This window comes from Ambystoma mexicanum, chromosome 2p (assembly GCF_040938575.1).
Source record: "Ambystoma mexicanum isolate Mex_15411 chromosome 2p, UKY_AmexF1_1, whole genome shotgun sequence".
NCBI lineage: Eukaryota > Metazoa > Chordata > Amphibia > Caudata > Ambystomatidae > Ambystoma > Ambystoma mexicanum.
Genome location: NC_090923.1, coordinates 147,357,043 through 147,376,671, shown reverse-complemented (window position 1 = coordinate 147,376,671; position 19,629 = coordinate 147,357,043). Strand labels below are relative to the sequence as shown.

Sequence of the window (19,629 nt, the reverse complement as noted above, 5' to 3'; positions counted from 1 at the left end):
GTTTTCTGTTGAAAGAGCCCGTTTCTGGAACCCTCCCTCTAAAGTCATCAGAAATATTTATGACCTACAGCCACCCTTGAATTGCCTACAAAACACTCTGCATTGTATACCCCATCCTATCTTCACAACAAACTGAAACCTATCAATCCCACAAACACCAACCAAGCTAGACAATCCCACAAACGCCAACCAAGCTAGACATAATCTCCTCCTCGTTCCAATCTGTAATCTTACATTCACACAAATACAAGCTTTCACCCACTGGGCACTCAGAAACTGGATCACCCTACCACTTTACATCTGCACTGCACCCTCCATCACCACACCCTTCATCCCAACTTGTTGATAAAGGTCTAAAAACCTACCTCTTTATCCACCCCAATCCACCCTAACCACCTCCCCAGCCATCATCTGTCTATACTGTCTTCCTGCCCTTGCCTTAGAAATGTTATAACTTCTTTTCACCTCCCACCTCTTGAACATTTGTAAGGTGGTCAAAGGCCCTCTGGTTAGGGCCAGTGCTTAACAAAAATTCAAATAAAATGAAATTGGCCATCTGGCATTCTGCAAAACTGGCAAGACCAGTGTTGTTTCCTCTCAATCCCTTCTTTCCTCTCTACCCTCTGTCCCCAGTGCCTAAAGACAAACGTTGTGATGTACCTTGAGCTTCACAAATATTTAAATAAGAGTCAGTACCTAAGTCCCACTTTCTCTTCAGATTGTCAGTAAAAGGCAATGAGAACTATGATTGGTAAAACAACCATGTGCTTTTTTAACAAAGTATATCCTTGTGGAAATTTGCTGGATGGCTGAAAAGTTAAGACCTATTCTCTTTCCTAAGCACATGCATGGCAGGATGCTGAAAGTGCAATCAACCATGTCACATTTGTTTTAATGGGCAGAGTTTCTGCCCTTCAAATAAATGTATCCACATGTTGTAGACTCTTTCCTTCCTTCTTCTATTTCAGTATACTTTGCACCACTGTACAGTGAACCCAGTAGAATCTTCTGAAAGGATGAGTATGTAAAGTTCAAGATTTGTTCATCAATTTGTACAATAGGCTAGCGATGGGTGTTGTGGCAAATCAGAAGGAGGACTCAGACCAGAGGCCATGGTTTAGAAGCGGTTTTAGTCAAATAAAAAGAAAACACCTCACTGACTCTATTAGTAAAAGGGAGTTCCCTTCCTAACTAAACTAAGGTTCTCGTTGATAGCCCAAAAGTAAAATAGTCCCTGGCCCAAACCTGGCCCTGCCACTTAAAAAAAAATGTAAAGGAAACTTAGGTTGAGTGCCCTGTACTTGTGGGGGAGGCGGGCATCTCAGGAATTTCTCCTGGGTCTGGATCCAATCATTATCCTTTGGTAACAGTTCCTCTCAAAGAAACAGTTCTTGATGGTCTCGAAGGAGTTCTCCAATGTTTTCCAAAAGTCTGAACAAAAGTCTCCATTCCCTGGAAACACATAATTCCTACATTTCTGTAGGTGCAGGGATATTTCACAGATCCCTTTCCACTACTTTGTTTGATCTCTTCCCCCTTTAATGAACAGTTGGGTGTCTCTGTGCACCCCTTGTATCTGCTGTGGTTTGGTGTGCCCCTGTGTGAGGGTTCCTCTGTCCCAATGCCTCACTTAACTCTCGGGTGTTTCAGTGAATCCCCTGCCCATCTGTCTCTTAGCTCTCTTGGGTCCCTGCGACCCTTCTGGAGGTTTGTACTGCTCAGGTTTGTCGGGCTCCTGCAACACTTCCTTATCTTGGATTCCCTCTTATCTCGGGTCCCTGTTACTCTGGAATGGGGTTAGGCTAGTCCTTCCCTTTCCCCCACTCATTGGCTTCTCTTATCTCCTCCCTCTGACCTAGGCAACCTGCGTACTTGCTGTGTTGCAGGGTCGGCTCCACTGAGGGTTTGTCTCATTTGCGGCAGTAGCGTGCTCCAGTTTGCTGCTTTTTCTTGCATGCTACCACTTTTCCGCTTTTGCTCATTTCGGCGTTCTCACTGGTTGGCTCTCTGGTTGACAGCGGAGGACCCAGTCTCCCGTCTCCCCCGTTTTCAGTGGCTGTTTTTGGGCTCCAGGCCCACAACTTCCTGTACGTGGTCACGCCTCCGGATACGGTCAACTTTGTGCGACCTATCAGGCCCTGCACTCTGTTTTGCTGGGTGGACGGCCTCTCCTGAGGGTGTGTGCTTTCTTCCACACTCTAGGTGGCTCTGCTGGTTTGCACGTCTCCGTCCTTCACCGGCATTCTCATGTTGGAGGCTTGCCTCGGCATGAGGTTCTACCATCTGCATTCAAGGGTTGCTAGTTCTTTATTGTCACTCTGAGACCTTCTACCTTTGTTTGTTTGTGTCGGAAGCGGCCGTTTGGAGGCGCTGAGGCTTCATGCAGTCTGAATTTTGATGCCGGATGTAGGATCCTTTCATCCAGTATTTGTCTGACTGCGCTGCAGAGGACACGTGAATTATGAGCGTCCTTACCCTCTATCCCCTACCCAATACCCTCTATTGATCCTTACTGGAGATAGCCTCTGGGGTTTCCTACACTACTTTGAACTGCTGTGACGTTTTTGAGCTGCCGGTGACTGTCGGCTGTTGGTTGTCGTTTGTCCATCTGACTTGGCCCGCCTTAGTGGCATGCTTATGTGAAGCTTATACCTGTGCATTTCTGGCCTTGGTGTCCCTGCCTTTACCTGGCTCGTAATTTTGTGCAGTGTTGCCAGGCAATTGGGTTTTTACCCATGGAGTAAATCGATCGAGGGAGCACGGAGGCGCTTCGATGCCCTAAAGATCATTTTGTCCTTTAACTAGGTAGGGGAGTTAGTTTTTCTTCCTTTCCCTGTGTGGGACCTATTTTAGATCCCATCCCGACTAACTGTATATTAGTGGACATCGGTAGTGGACTTTATATTGTCTGGTATATATCTGACTGCAGTAGATTCACTGTCCTTGATAATGCCTATTACTAGAGAAAATACCCTTAATTTATTGCCCAAATCTGTTTCTGACATATTCATTGCTTAACCCCCTCATATTAGGAGCAAGAAAGGAACCTTTACAAGGGGTATATATTACCCCTTCTGAATCCCTAATCCCCCGTGGGAGTAAAAGGTGACTGTCCAAAGTCTTAGCACGAAGTGCCAGGAGGAGACTGTGCCTTCAGGACAAGTCGCTCCATTCTACCAGTAAAGTTGATAAGGTACACTTCGGTCCAGCTAGCGGTACTGCTCCTATTTGTTTGGAGTTTGGGAATCAGGTAACCTCTGCTCAGACTGACCACCCGTCTGCTATTGGGGAAGTGCCAGCGAGAAATGGAGTTGGCATTTCTGAAAGAAATATCCTGGCCCTGGCACAAGCAATGCAATCTCCTCTGGAAAAGATTGGGGATATTATTTCTGAAGCCCTAGAGCAGGCAGTCTTCGATGGTAATGATAGGGGTGGACAGAGGGAGGGGTGGAAGGAGGTTTATTATGGAACCCAGGAACATTATTATCACCAATGTCTAGAAGCCCAAGGAGCCGGAGTCAAGGGAAGCGCTCAAAAATAAAATGCTGGTCTGGCTACATCAAAGAGTGGGCCAAAGCTGTATTAGAACTCTGGATTTCAGAGTCCTCCGGAGGGTGCAGATCAGTAACTGGTGTTCTATAGGCAACACAGACTGTATTGCCATAGGATATGGCCAAAGTATGTCCTCTTTTACTAAACTAAGAGTTATTTTGAGTTGATATGTTCATGACACTTTTAGGAACCACAGATCTTTATTCCCTGCTTTTTATAAGTTGTGTTTTTATTATTTTATGTTCGTATTTGGCTTATGTTTTGTCAGCACACTGAGGTCCATGGGCGTGTAGCACTTATATAGGAAATAAACTATACTAAAAGGCACGGCATGTTCTCTACTGGACGTCCAGCGTGTAGAAAGTTCAGCACTAACTTGAGCCAAACACATAGAGGTAGGTCAGTGTTCCCTTGAGTCCAACACAAAACCATAAAGGACAATATTGACTCTCTAGCTCCAGCCTTGGTAGACCTATGCAATCTCTCCTTCGCCACTGGAGTTTTCCCCACTTCCCTCAAGCATTCCCTTGTGCACCCTCTGCTCTAAAAACCTTCTGCCAACCCTTCTAATCCGGCTAACTATCGCCAGATCTCCATTACTCCTTTCTTGGGCAAACTCCTGGAGAAGTTGGCAATCTCTCAGCTTGCCCTCCACACTGAATCTGCCGGTTGTCTCCATGACCATCAGTCTGGCTTTAGAGCATCCAGAGGCACAGAAACTGCTCTTTTGAACAACCGTGTAGACCTGTTTTCAAACCTTGACTCTAACTCTCCCTCTGTCCTCATTCTCCTTGACCTCTCCTCTGCTTTTGATACTGTAAACCACAACATCCTGATTACCCATCTTCGTGATACTCTGGGCATCACAGATCAAGCTCTGGCATGGCTTGCGTCCTTTCTCTCTGACCGTCTTTCCCAGGTGGTACTTGGGTCCTTCCTCTTCGCTATCACTCATTACTTGTGGTGTCCCCCAAGGATCTAATATATCCCCCTGGTTTTTCTCACTAACAGCTGCACCTCCTCAGAGGTACTCTACCTTTTCTCATCTTCCCCCAGAGGCTCACGTTCTCCAGAGCCCTGGTTCTCTCCAGACTGGAGTACTGCAACAGCCTTTCTCAATCTTCCTACTTCTACTCTCAGACCTCTTCAACTTATCCAGAACAGAACCGCAAGACTTATCCTTGGCCTCAAGCCCATGGACTGCATCCATCCAACACTATAATCACTCCACTGGCTCCAAGGATCAAGTTGAAGTCCCTCTGCATAGTCGACAAAGCTTTCTGGGGCCAGGGCCCTTGTTATCTACAACGCTCTCTTCCCAAATACTCTCCTTCCAGAGCTCTCCGCTCGGCCTGCACCAACTCTCTGAGGGTGAGCCATTTCTCCAAACAGATATTTGAGGTTAGATCCTTGTCCTCTGCAGGTGTCTCCCTCGGGAAGAGCGTACCTACCTCGCTCCACCTTAAGTTCCAGAAACTCCTCAAACCGTACCTCTTATCTTCCTCCTTCTCTCTCCCTCTCCCCTGCTAGCCTACTTTCTCTTTGCTTCTCTCCCTCCTTCCTTCTCTTCCCCAACCTGCTCAGTTAGCTGACTGGTCACCTGGTGCACCTCCAGAGCCACACAGGTTCCAGGGTCCCCCGCCAGTCGTTCACTTGCCACCGGGATTCTGCACTCTGCCTGACACTATTGCATTATGCTCCATGAGAGTGGCAACCACTCTGCACTTAACCCAGGCCCCACTGGACTGGGTGCATTTGTCCCCATTCCCCTCTCTCGCACTTCCTGTTCTGCCCACCTGCATACCCTTGAACCTATTGTTCTAGGCCTTGCAAGTCTGCTTCTCCGGTCCTCCCTCTGTCTCCCCTCCCTAGATTGGTTGTGCTTGAAATATTTATGCATGGGCGCATTCGATGACTAACTACCAAGCAGTCTGAAATTTCACCAGGCCAGTACTGTAGTTTATGTATCTGTATGCTCCTTTGTTGTCAAGCACTTCACTAGGAGATATGGTCCTGGCCTATTATGCTAGTTATTGTTGTTAAATCATTTGGAATCTTGAAGGCCTAAGAATGACAACTGTATTCCCTTGTGCCCTTCCCGCCTTGAAGCGCTTTGAGGCACTTCACTTGTGTATGCGCGCTCTATGAATGAACAATTACAATTACATAGATGTGATGTCAGTCTTTCTTACTCCCATGTAGACTAATACTACTTTAGGTATAGGGAGATCCCCATGGGAGTCCTTGTACCCTAAAGTGGAGTCCAGTGAGGCCCGCTTTCCCTAACCCCTACGGAGGGTTTTGCTGAGCTGGCCCACATCCCTAGCCTCAAAGGGGGTGGCTCTCGCTAGGGAAGAAGTCTCCAGATTCCTCAGTGTCAAATGTTGGGCGTACTACCACGCCAATGTGCATAAGGGTGAGATGATAGTTCCATTTCTTACTCATTAAGAATATGCCACTTTTTCTGAGAATGTATTACATCCTCACAATATACTGTACTGGGATCAAAGCTGTCACTTGTTGATGATAAGTACTTTCACTTGCTGCTAGCATAATATGTAATCTAATCCGTGATTTTAAAATAAAAAAAGTGAATTTTGTGCTGCCGTGCACAAAGCCAAACAGTTCCCTTACTGACTTGTCTATTACAGAGAACACTACAAATAACAAGGACAGACGTTGCACTGGGGCACACATTGTGTGCTGAGACTGATCGTGGGCATCATAGTCTGATGTGGACGTTGGAGGGATAGGCTGCACAGTTGGTGGTTATATTCACAGTATGTATACCAGGACAGTCTTTGGTGAACCTAAGCTCCAAAATATCCTGGCAGTGCAGAAATACAATTCAAAATGATGTTTTGGTTGGTTAGTCAATGATCTATCCAGAAAAGCTTCATGAACATACATCAGAATCCTCCGCTACCATTGCAGTTGTTTATGGGTGACCAGCAGTGAAGTATGCATTCAGTCAAGACACACCTCTTGCATACATGTTTAGTGACATTAATAGAAAGCTATGCTTCTTTCACTAGTCCTGCCCCTTATTTGAAGAATGCCTTGAGATCCAACCACAGTGAATGTGACCATTCTTGTATGACAAACTGACTTTTATATTTACTAATGAAAGTATCACTGTTCAGTGGCATCCTCCATCTCTTATGCAGCTCATCTGATATGTGTATGTTCCAAACTTAGAATGTGTCAAAGGTCAAGTTAACAGACAAGTCAGTTATGTAATTCAGAACATCTTTGCTTTTTGTTTAAGTACATGTTTTTCCATCAGGGACTGTCAGAAAATGGAGGGTGTTCTCACCTTTACTCCCCGGGAATCCTTTGCTCAGTTGGCCAGGGAAGGGCCATAGTTTTTGGATTCCAACCCTGCGGTTGGACAAGCAAGGGAGGATCACCGGAGTGAAGGGTCCTTGGGGATTCCGGTGAGAAAACCCTTAGGCGAGACACAGTATTCCCTATGTCATGCTGATGACCTATGCCACCATCTCGCTAAATATATGGGTTATTGTCAACCTTATACCATCCTCCAGGGTTCCAAAATGGGAGTTCCTGAGCAGAAAAACAGGAAGCACTACTGGATCTCGCTATCATAGAAACTACTTAGGGAATAAGGGAAAAGAGAGACAATCACACAGGACATACACTCCCGATCGGGGATCTCAATTCACTGGTTCCCGTTTACTCCCACATAATGGAGAGACACAGTATCTTCCCTTCCCTGATATAGACTCACCCATCCTTCGCTCAGTCTTCATCGGTTATGTCCACTCATGCCCTATCTTTCTGTGTAAATACCCACCAAGTACTGAGAAGAGGGAGAAGCAACTAGGAGTAATGCACACTTCCTATTTCAAACACCACTCTAGTACTGGGACGAAGAAGAGGGGTATGGAGTAATCCAATACTAAAGGTCAGGCAAAACAAGCCAACAACTCACACCAGAAGCCTCTTGATGGGGCTCGGGTGTATAAAAGGGGGAGACCCAAGCAAGCAGAGGGAAGGAGAACTGCTGTGTTGGGAAGAGACTCAGAAGTCTGAACACCCGCATCGATCCCGAAGGACCTGCAGCTGGTGGATGCCGTACAGGGAGCCTTCGAATTTGAAAGCAGGGCTGTGAAACTGATGAGAAGTGGTGCTGTGCTGGAGAAAGAGAGGCGCTGTCCGCGTCGAGACCCGGAGGCAGCTGGAGCTGCAATGGCAGCCAGGTGCAGGAGAAATGAAGCCTGCGTCTATTGCGAAGCAAGAAACGACAAGATCGGATGTGCCCAACGAACTTGGTGGTCTGCTTCTCCCGCTACAGAGAAGGTGAGCGGGAGCAGTAGGAGCCACCGCTGGAGATATGCGAAGCACTGGTGTGCATGTCAGAGGACACAGGAAGGCTGGAGTGCTTCCAGGGGACCACAGGCAAGTAACGGTCCAAGTAAATGTGAACTATATTGAATACTTAACTGAAACTGCTAATTAAGCATATGGAACACCGAATTGAATGGAAATGACTATTTCGGTCACATAGCACAGCAAGCTAAGCGCTTGCCCCCGATATCTGTGTGCAGCCTGCTGTCGCAGGTTTGAATCCTGCCAGGGTCAACTCAGCCTTTCATCCTTCTGAGGTCAATAAAATGAGTACCACTCTGTGGGATAATAATGTCTTCTGTTATTCGAGCGCTCTGAGATCTATGGGTGTGGAGCACTATATAACAAATACATCATTATTAGAAAAAGATATTGTGCAGTAGCACCTGAAACATTCAAAGTTCTGGATGGGATCATTTCAAAAATAATCACAGGCCCAAATAATCGGATAGACTCAAATAATACGGCAAAATACTACATTATTATCAGCTCAGTAAAGTAGGGAAATCTGGCGAACAAACAAATTGTAGCACACACAATCTCAACGCATTTCCATTACACAAATGGTTTTATACCTCGATGTGCATCAGCTATGGCATCATTCTTCCTGGCAAATAGAAAACCTATCAGGCAGAGGGGTTGGTTAAGGGAACATGCGTACCTATAGCCTATTTAGGTGTTTGTAACATCATCAATTGCCCCTTATTGAGTAGGCACGCCTGGATGTAACAATGTATAATCCACCATTGTAAAGGCACCGTCATGAATGGTTGGCATGCTCTTACCAACTATGAAAATTTGGCTTTTTGAACGCTATTTGATTCAATTATACTGGGTGCTATTGCTCTCCTCGGCCTCTGGAGACTTACTTGCTCCATCCTGCATATACTTTCTGCATCTTTGATTGTACAATACTTGGCCACTCGCAAATATTCACTGCTCTGCTAAGAGATATATGTTATATGTGCATGGATTATCCTCTTCGACTCCTCTTGTTCCCTGCAGTTGCTTCTCACTGCAGCATCGATCCTTAGACAAACAAATATTCCCTGTTCTTACACAATTCTTTATTCCACCACCTGTCAGCTCTGCACCCTTGGACTTTCTCCTCAAGGCTTCTTGCTTATGATCATACGATGCTGACATCCATCTTCTCAACATGGCTGCTTTACCTGCATTATATTTCCTACTATAGCAAGCATCTACATTGTGTTGTCTACCTTGTGTTTCTGCGTATATATCTCTACTGCATCTCTACTTACTCATCTTCTTGGTATATATGATTTTCTTCATATTCGCATATATGTGTTCACTTTGTCACTTCAGTCACTTGATTGTTTTGATATCTGTATATCGTTTCAGTGCGTCCATATGTCTTCTCTTCATGACATCACTTTGCATCTGTCAGACTTCACTTATAGTTCTATGTTCAGTGGTGTCTGCAGGCTTCATTCTACCATGTCAGTTCGAAAGTACATTCAATAAGGTTGTCTGAGCGCATAGCGTTGCTTATACCTTTGATGTGGTATTGGAAGGATACCTGGTGTCATGCACAGTGCTTTCTTGCTGCGGAAGTGAAGGGGTGGGCTCTGTAGATGATGTGCACATTAGCTTCTGTACAATATGTAAGCAGCACTGTGGGTAAAACGAAAGTATATAGAACATTGAGCAAACACTTAACAGTGTGAGAAGGGAACCATAAGTCTATGGTAAAGCAAAAAACTGATGTACAAAAGGGTTATATTTATCAAAGAGAATACAAGTGGGACCAGGCAGAAGAGTCTGAAAAGGGACCAAAAAAGGATAATTGAACTCATGGTTGTGTGACCTGTGAAGGGTAGACTGTGTGGTCTGTCAACTGCGCCTATACCAGGGAGTTTCCCACTGTGCAGATCACATATATCACAAATCAAGTCAAGGAGAAGCTTAGTATTCCTGGCTGCGTGACCTGTGGTGGGTGGACTGTGTGGTCTGACAACTGCGCCTATACCAGAGAGCCCTACATTTTGAGAAGTAAGACATTAGAATTGAGCCATGAAGAACTGTGAAACAATTGGTAAAGCAAGCCAGAAGGTGGGTCAAGTGGACCTATTGGTATTCTTGCATTGAGCGTTGAGCGGATGAAGACCAGAATAATTGCAGCAGCATAATCTTGGGGAAGAGAACCCTGAGAGTTGAACAAACTGAGAAATGCTGTCTTGGGGAAGGGAACCTCAAGACCTCCTTTTTATGTGAACGGTACGGTATTGAACTTGGGGAAGGGAATCCCAAGATCTGGTGGGACATTGTTGAAACAAGCACCAATTGAAGTTGTACTGAACTTGGGGATAGGGAATCCAAGGAGAACTCTGAACTAACAACACCTGAGACTTTATTTTTGAACACTGGTTGGCTGTTATTTTTAGATTTGAGGGCAAGCATAGCGTTTTGACACAGACAGACTTTTGATTTGAACTTACAGACACATACTTCTTTAGGCAGGAGAAACCCCTACCTTAGTTATAGGGCAGGTTTGGCCTTAAACCAACATGATATTCAAATAAAACAATTGTTGAAACTTGAAATATGTTGTCTGTCATCTATTGATAACATGCCTGTCTCACATAACACACGAATAAGTACAATGTTTCTATCCATACCAGACCCCTACCTGAATCTCATAAACCCAATAATGTAGTGGACAGAATGTTTGATGGTATGTCTCTCAGCAATCGCATCATCTGGGATGACAAGTCATGGGCTCCTAGTTTGTCAGTAGATGCATGATGAATTGTAACATCCATGCTTTTGATCCCGGAAACCTTATAAAGAAGTTTGAGCACTATGTGAGGGGTCGATAATGTGAGGCAGACAATTGTTTGCTGATAAATCAAAACATTTGATTCTGAAAAGAAATACGAAAAAATGCCTCCCTATCCCTAGTCTGCTGAGGATTTGCCTGCCTAACCAAAACTAAGGGGAAACACTATAATACAGGATATCTGGCCTTCACGCTAAGCAACAAATACACAAAGAGAATATATGGCAATCTAGCGTAACATGGACAGCATTCAGTCTTTGAATAACCTTTTGATGTCCTAGGTAAATTCCCTTCCCTAGGTTTTAAGGTCAACTCTTCTAATGTTCAACCAAAGAAATACATGTCTCCAACCAGTTTTTGATGTTTCAAAGTCAAGGTAAAATATGTTAGGTTCCAATGATAGCAAATCTTTTCTCCTTGGTGAACTATCCACTTTCCACTTCCACCAAATAGCACCAATGATAATTTCAACCACAATGTCTTGTCACCTCTTCCTGAAGACTTGCCACAGTTCAAAAGAAATGCAATTTCTACAATTGTCAGTAATACACAGTTAACAGTTAGTAGTTCCTTATTTACAGTTTTAGAATTCACCATGGTATATTTGTCAGGATGACTTGTCACTGCTGCGCCTTCCACTTTAACAACTTCACTTCTACTTAATTCACCATGATAACTTGGTTTAGGCTACTCCAGTGTTGCATCTACTGACAACCACATATACCACCACAGCTTCAGTTCTTTTGACAACTACCACAGCATCAGTGATTTGTATTTCTAGACAGGCTCCGACAAGATGCACTTTAAAGTATGTCAACGCCTTCAAGTAGGCAATGCACTCTTCCCCTGAATATCTCTCTTCAAAAGGGGCATCCTCTTTGCCTCTTTGTCTGTCTGTCTGCCACAATAATAACCTGGTAAGACTCACTTCTCTTGGTCTTCCGCAGTCTCTGGCGCTACAGGTTGTGTCAACCTCCAAATAGTCTTTACAAGCAGCCAATTTCCCTTCCCCAACTTTACCTTCACATTTCTGCCAGCTATCAGCCCAAGTAATTACCCAGAAGCCTTGGTGCCACTCTCTTAGCTTCAGGTAATGCTTGCACATATGTATCATAGGCCAGTTGAACTCTTATTAACTTCACATTAACAGTTGGATTGCTTTTTAACTCTGGAAAAGTCTGGTTTCACTTTTAATATAGGGGGACTCTTAGCTTGGGCAATGCTTGTTCTCCTCTTCAATAGTAGATACACTTTAACTTCTTATATGAAAGTTATACTGCGTTAAAGTAAAGAGTATAGTTCAGTCTTTCTGTAGGAATCACAATTAGGCACACGCACCACTCTTTGTAGTTTTCACAAGTAAGACTGCAACAATTGTTTATCAAGTTTAGTTGTTTGGTAATAGCCTTTTCAACGTTCACTCTTCTTAATTAGTGACATGCGGTTAATCCTTCAGGTAGATAAAGTCTGCTAAGGAATTAACAATGGGTTTAAGCAGCGTTTGCTCTTTACTCGAGTAAAAGGACTTCCCTAATATACACGAGTACTACTTTTCGATTGTTCATGTATTATAAATTCAACGAACAACTTCAACTCGCTTTAAATTACACTTGAGTGAATAGTGGATATTGTTGCCGGCAGTGCATGCGCAAGGTATTAGAATGCACTCGCTTCTTTAACGCTTGCTCTGTGGGTCGCACTGCTTCCACGACTTCTGCCACAACTTCTACTGCTTCTGGCTTCTTAGGAACCCACACCCTTCCTCTCAGAAAGGTGTTTCCGGACCGGCCAAATGTTTATGGAACCCCTCTCGCTCCCGATACCCACGACTTCACAACTGCTCCTCGCCTCGGTCTCCAACACGTTTGCTGCAGGGCAACCACAGCAATTATTCTCACATGGGGAAAGAGCTCTTCTGAATGCCTTCCACTGCACAGCCTCTGCACTTCAGAGTGTGGGTGAACAGGACCCTCTCAGAGCACGCAGGTGAAATCTGCTGTCGCCACGTTCCGGCGTCCCTCTTGCTCTCCCACTTCTGCTTGGTTTGCCAGCTTTCTGCCTTCTCCTTCCTGCTACTACTGCTACAACTCGCATTCCAGTCACAGTTCCAGCTCCTCCCAATTACCTGCACTTGAGGGGCCTTTTATAGCTCCTAGGTACCTTCTGGTGGTGGCTGTAAGGCTTGGTTGCCTGACAACTGCTACAACATACCTCTTCAGCCCTCTTGCTCGTTCCAGTACTCAAGGGATTATGCGACATGTAGTCCCCTTCAGAAAAGTTATTTCTTTCAACTTCTGCAGTTTGGCAACCAGCCATCAAAAGTGTGGGATTATGGGGAACGTTAGTTAAACAGAGGGGTTTCCCAGGCTTCCTGGTCTGTACCCCCTTCCCCCATGTGATCCTCCAGCTATACACCACCCCAGGGTCGGGATCGGGCGCATCTGCATTTCGCTGCCACATTAGAAGGGTCCCAGACCAGGTTTCTGGGAGGAATCATCACTGATTATTCTTCACAACTATGGCCTACACTTGTTGATCAAAAACAGGTCTCCTCCTTTCGAAAACATCTCTAAAGTCATGAAAGGATCTTCCATTGTCTCTCCATTCCATGAATGGTCAGAGTATGTCCAGGCCAAAACATGCTATTTTACAATTTGTTAAGGGATCTATTACATGTAAGGTGAGGTTAAACGTTATGTTTTCAGAAAAAAAGCCAGGCACGTAGAGGTTTCTACAACTCTTGGCTTAGTCCTGTCATTGGTTCTCAGGGGCCCTCGCCAGCCTCTTGCCTTCATCCACTAACTGTCCATTAGATGTACTCACCAGCCTCTTGGCTCTGTTATTCAGTACCTCGTGGAAGATCTCACTACCCTTTTGGCTTTGTCTTCCAAGCATTCCTTAGAGGCAATCCACAACCTCTGGCCCCACCAACCTCATGGATTTATCAGGCTATTGTTTATTTGATGCTCTCACAGCATGGTGGCTTTTCAAGGCAAACATTCTATACAAGACCTTCATCAGCCTCTTAGTTTTGGCAGGCAAAGGTTCTTTAGTGACTTTCCACCAAGTTCTTGGCATTGTCAGTAGACTTAATACTTTCATGAGAAGCTGTCCAGGTGGGATTTCCTCCCACTGTGAGATGGTTTAGAGGTACTTTCCCTTCATACTGATTCTTAGCTGCCTCGAATTCCCGACAGATGCTCTCCTCTGGTACTGTTTTTCTTTTTATGATGGATTCTTTTTAGTACTGGGAATGATTCATCTTTTCTTCTGGTCCTGAACTATTTGGTTGGTGAAAATAACTGTGCTTTTTAACAAAGTATATCCTTGTGAACATGGGCTTGGTGGCTGAAAAGTTGAGACCTATTCTCTTTCTTGAGAACAGGCAAGGCAGGATGCTGAAAGTGCAACCAACCGTGTCACATTTGTTTTAATGGTCTGAGGCTCTGACCTTAAAATAAATGTATCCCCATTTTGTAGACTCTTTCCTTGCTTCTATTTCAGTGCTGGGGATTTCATCCCAGCCCTTTCTCACTCAATTCATTGCTTTGTTTCCTTTGTCAGTTGTAGGGTGTGTGAGACAGGCATGTTATCAAGAGATGACACGGACAACGGTAGTGACAGTTTGAAAAACCTTTATTAAAAGTCTTTGGGTTGGTACTAATGCCTATCCTGTCCTATACGGAAGGCAGGGTTTCCCCTACCTAAATGAACTAAGGAAAAGCCTGTCTGTCAAAATCAAGTCTCTGTGTCAAAACCCTATGCTTGCCCTCGCATCTATACTAAACAAAGTGAAGGGATATCAGCAACCAAAATAAACCGTGTTCAAACTAAAGTTCTGAGCTTTATCCAGTTCCTGGTTAGCTCTTGGACCCATTTCCAAGTTCGAGACAGACAGTTCCAACAAGAATGTTCTTTGGCTTTCCTTCCCCGAGTTCAACACATGTAATGACTAATCTCCAATAACGTAGTTATCATCAAACATAAGCATCAACATACAAGATAATCACCCTCCTCTATTCTTGATTCTTCCAGGGTGTAAGTAATCTGTTTTGATGAGAAATGAGGTTCCTCCTAGGAACCCTTTCACAACCCCGCTCCAAGAGCCGGGACGCAAAAGAGCCCCCAGGGAAAACCCGCAAAGGGGAAAAAAAAAGCTGTGTTGAGCTGCTAGGGTTCGTGGAATCCTGATAACAGCTCGAAAGAGGCTCATCACTGATCTTCCTGTGAGGATGTCAATCAAGCTGGATACTGGGATAGGAATATAAGGATAGAGATGTAGAATTACGAGTGAGTGGAGAGAGAGGGTAGAACTGAGGCTCACAAGGAAGATGGCTTACCCAGCTGTTATTGACCAATCCTATACTTGATGATTAAAGCAGGTTAAGGCTGACACCTAAGGTCTCAGCGCTACAGAAATCAGAAGGAATATCTTAACAAGTGAAACTGTGGATCCTACTAATATTTAGTAAGAAAGAGCGGTTAAAGGGGAATAGATTAGAACTACTCTTACCGCCTGAGAGAGCAGCCTGAAGGAAATATTCTCTTCTGTACTTCCGGGTAAGCAATCCTTCTCCTTTCTGTCCAATGGATAAGGTCTGGAGTTCTAATTTTAAATAACACACTTAATAGTGCAACGGATTGAAACAAATGACAAGAAGAAACGGGGGAGCGAAAACACGCCTATAACGTACCAAAACGGTCTTTCGAAAACGCTAATAATGCCAGAGCGATCGGTAAAGGTTAGTAAACAAACTGCTGAATGTCTTAAAGCTGACGATCCATCTAAAATGAGAGGAGGAGGTTAGGATTAGAAATAATAGCGTCGGCGAGGAAGTAGCTAACCGACAATAACACTAAAGATACAGAGAGCAAGTAAGCTTAATAACTAGAGTGAATTTACGGAGCTGGCCGCCACTCTGGAGTAGAGAAGCAACGCAAGTTGCACCCAGCGAGGTGTCCGGATATGCTGTGTGAAAGCCAGGGGGCGTGGCTAACAACCCATTCGGATCCGGCAGAAACGCTAGAGCGTTATAGCCTGTTCCGAGCTCCGACATACTGGGAACTCTGAGCCGCTCTCACAACGCGAGAGACACAGCAAACAGAATGAAGTGTAACAACACAGTTAAAACAAAAAAGTAGCCCAGGGTTCCTTTCCCCAAGTTCAGAATACAGTTCCGAATACAATGTTTAACTTGTTCCCAGTCTTCAACAAGAGCGTGAGGTTCCCTTCCCAAAGTTTAGCACAGTTCAAAGAAAAAGTATCTGAGGGTTCCTTACCCCAAAATCAGGATACAGTTCCAAATACAATGTTCCATTCAAGATCAGGGTTCTCTTATCCAGCCTATTTGTGCTCACGCTTTAAAGCACCAAGTTCAATTAGTGATTGACAGTCTCTCGCTTTTTTATTCTTTCTCTCACTTTCCTTCTTGTTGTGGCTTTCCGGTCAACGCGCAGTGATCAGTCCACACGGTCCACCCACTAAAGGTCACGCCCTTGGCTTCTCACTTGGATTCTCATTTCCTCAAGCTATTAGTGTCACTGGAAGGTGATTCGCTTCTTGATCACCCGTTCCAATATATTCGACTTCACTGGCTTTCACTATTAGCCTTCTTTTCTTGACTTCTTGGTATTACACCCTTACGATCAGGGTGTTGCTCCCAATTCACACCTCCCCTTTCTGCTGTTCATTCACAGGTGGAATCCTTTTGTCTACTGCAACCTGCAGCTTGCCAGAAGTTTTGGATTACAACTCCCATACCCCTTGCCATTGCTTTGGTGTCTGATGGAAATTATAGCCCAAAATATCTGGACAACCAAAGGTTGTAGATCTCTAGTAAGGGAGCATCATCCATAACCAGATTAAAGTGCCCTTCTTTTAAGTAACCTCTACGAATTCTTGGGTAAAGACACAATGAAGTCCTCCAAATTAGTACATCCATAATCTCTTCTATTGGATGGTCATCCATGTTTGACTATCTGCCCTTCTCAATTTTAGAATCTATAAAACAAACATGTTGGTGTATCTTGGCTATCAAGGCACCCTTACCTGGCTTTAATGAGATCAGAGTTGGCAATTTTCCCTAGTCAGGGTTCTGCAACCTTTGGCTCTCCAGATGTTTTTGACTGCAGCTCCCACCATCCCTAACCAGCATTGTCAATGACAAGTGAACATGGTAAATGTAGTCCAAATCAACTGGAGAGCCAAAGGTTGCACGTCCCTGCCCTAGTCCGGCAAGTAGCAGATTCTTCACATATTTAGATGGTATGCAGTAGTGTAATTGTGACAAAAAAGGAGTCTGTAAAATAAATCGTAGTTTCTGTCGGTAAAGGTGCACTCATTATACCATTTATGGGGAGCAGAGGTCACAGGGGTGTTCCCCAACCCCCTTAAATGGGATAATAGGTCCAGGGTTTGCAGGGGTATACCCTGCATCCATTACATGGATTGTGGCAGTAAAACCACAGCCTTTTTGCCGCGATTCTTTGTGTAAAAGGCCATTTTTGCCACGAGTTTAACACATGGAACCCTTTAGTCTAGATATTGCTACTCTGAGAATCTGTTCTATAAGCAAGCAGAAGGTGCCTTGTGAGATGATGTGCCACATAAGTTGCCCTTTGCTATTGTGGCCACCCTGCTTGATTGGCAACACAATGAAACTTGGAAAAAGTAACCTCTGGATCTTAACCACTCTGGCGTTTTAGTAATACTTTAGTAAGGTTGGCTGCTTTCTTTCTGGTGGAGAAAAAAGCCCCTGCTGCTTTCACAGGAGCTTCTTTTTGCTGATTTTCATACGCTTCAGAGGATTTCACTGATCTCTGCTGATCCACATTGACTTGTTCCCTAACTCTGGCTGGTATCACTCAGCTCTCTTTTAGAGGCTCTCAACGGGCATCTGCTTTTTAGAAGCAGTCAGCGACTGCTATGCTTTGTCAAGCAGGCTTTCTTCTGAAATGTTCGCCTTCTTCGTAACTGTGTAATGCAAGCAGTTATCACAGACCTTTACAGATCTCTTGGCTTTATATGGCAAATGTTCTTCATAGACTTCCCAGCATTTCGGCTTTCTCACACATGCATTCTTCAGAGATCTTCAGCATCTGGATCTTTTCAGGTAAGACCGACTACTTGCTAGGGGCTCTGCCAGATCACCTGCCCAGTGGTTTCTCAGCTACCAGATGGTCTAGCTCTGCTTCTGTTTCCTGCTGACTGTTCACCGCCTCTGCTTTCAGACAAATTATCTCTTGGAAAGTTCAGACCTGGCTTTACATGCTCCATCTCCTGGATCCTCTTCTGGTACTAGAAATCCTTCCCTTTCTCTTGACGCTGTTGGTTTTTGGAGCTTTCAGCCCTGCTCTTTGTCCAACCATCTCTTCAGCCATTTCCCATGTCAGGGGGAAATTAAGGCTACAGTGCAGCCGAAATTTTGATTTTCTTTGCAGGTGTGAGTCAGAGCATTGTAAAAAGGACTGACTGCAAGTAGTGGGGCTTTACTTGATCGTATTATTCTTGTGTATAAATGGCTGATTAATCACTGGCCTAATTTCCTAGTATCATTCTTTCATTGATGCTCAAGGGTTGCACGTTTTGCTTCCCTAATTGGTTTAATAATTGTAGTGCATTGTTAATGCTTTTTTTACTGTGACTCAATCACTTTAAAGCCCTTCTTGGACACTTGGCACTTTTGAAAGTCAATCATTAATTCACGTATGTGATGATCATATTATACTAGCACTAAAATTTCTCAACCTTCTCTTTCTCAGTAGGGTGCAATTTATCTTGCAATGCGTTGTCCAAGTCCTATGGCAAAAAGCCACAAATGTCGGGTGGAAGATTGTCCCTCATTTCCACACATGCATATTGCATTCCACAACAACTCTTCAAATGTGCCTTAATAGCTTCTATTGAGCCCACTTGACTGGCTGGCCGAGAACTCTTTACAAGCAGTCACTTTACGCAACTATATACATCGCTCCTTGTGTAGCTACAATTATCTTCACAAATTCAATCACTAAATATAGATCTTAACCAAGAGTAACTGGACAAGATATATTCCAGATGTTACCTGTTGTGTCAGGCAGAATTAACCAGTCGTAAGAGGGCATCCTCATGATATTTATTTATTGTTTGCTTGTTAGACGCTTCTACAGGAAATACATTCTGTTTCAAAGTGCCCACAGGGCAGCAGGGAGGGAACATGGGATAGCAGTACAATTAAATACAAAGAATACAGAAGGGGAAGGGACGGCCGAACCTACTATGCCTTGTGAATATTCAGAACGAGCAAGTGCAGGAAGGAAGAGGCAGTGGTGTAAGTGCTATGGTGTCCGTGCTCAAAGGGTGAGCTCAGTTGAAGTGCTATTGAACGTGCTATTGAACTATACAAGCCATGCTTGATAGAGCATATCCTAATGCATTAATACTAAAAAAAGCTCACTGTTAATATTCGTAATGCACACAATTTAGAGCACTCCATGGGGGTCATTACGAGGTTGGAGGTAAGTACCGTTCATTACCGTCATGGAGCAAATACCGTGTCCGTGCTGGTAATAGACCGCTAAAAGCGGCCTATTATGACTTCGCGGGCACGAGCTTTGCACCATGCCGGTAACGACCTTACCGCCATGCCGGTAAAGGGCGAAAAATCGCCCTTACCGGCATTGCGCGAAGCGTAGATAGCTCCACCGACATCCAAGCCATCTTTATTAGCAGTACCAGAACTAGCGTCATCGCACAGGAACGGGAAAAGAGCACGGCGGCCATCTTTAAAAACACAATCCATTGCCATCCTCTGTAACCAGGACCCCAATCCCGACTACACCTCTTACTCACCTGTACCATAACCTGCAGCATATAAGAATGCCAAAATCTCTCAAAAAAAGCGCAGACCGCCTGCGCAAGGAGCGCTTTT

The 19,629-nt window shown here is 44.5% G+C and overlaps 1 protein-coding gene across 4 annotated transcripts in view; it reads left to right on the top strand.

Moving 5' to 3' along the window:
* The window catches only part of ALDH1L1 (aldehyde dehydrogenase 1 family member L1), a 685,374-nt gene that overhangs the window by 473,035 nt on the left and 192,710 nt on the right, over positions 1–19,629 (top strand). The gene's annotated exons all lie outside the window — the stretch shown is intronic.